This window comes from Physeter macrocephalus, chromosome 12 (genome assembly GCF_002837175.3).
Source record: "Physeter macrocephalus isolate SW-GA chromosome 12, ASM283717v5, whole genome shotgun sequence".
Classification (NCBI taxonomy): domain Eukaryota; kingdom Metazoa; phylum Chordata; class Mammalia; order Artiodactyla; family Physeteridae; genus Physeter; species Physeter macrocephalus.
In genome coordinates, this window is record NC_041225.1 from 90712672 (window position 1) to 90713045 (window position 374).

At 37.7% G+C, this 374-nt stretch overlaps 1 pseudogene; it reads left to right on the forward strand.

Annotated features, from left to right (window-relative positions):
• Positions 1 to 374, forward strand: part of LOC112062817 (centrosomal protein of 78 kDa-like) — a 330155-nt pseudogene that overhangs the window by 44316 nt on the left and 285465 nt on the right.

The following is a 374-nucleotide window of genomic DNA, read 5'->3' on the forward strand; positions in this document are numbered from 1 at the left end:
ATAGGTTTTTGCAAAATTGTCAAAAGTGAGATATTTTAACTTCCATCAGGTAAGACCAGCGTCTCTTTCTTTGCCAATTTTCCTTCTATCATATTCCGCTATGCTGGATCATATTGGAATGGCCACAGGCTTTTTTGAAATCTGGCTAAGGAGATGTTTTAAGTGAGGCTATTATGTGATTTTCAGACACCACCATATGTAATTGACTATATACTATCCCATTACAGGAATAACTTCCAGTACTCTTACTGACTACTCTACTGACTTAACTAGCACAAGACACAGAAGCATAAGGACAAAAACCACCTTACAGTATAGCCATGTCTTGCACTTCACAGCTCACAAAGCATGTGCGTTGGAAGAAGAAAAAAAGA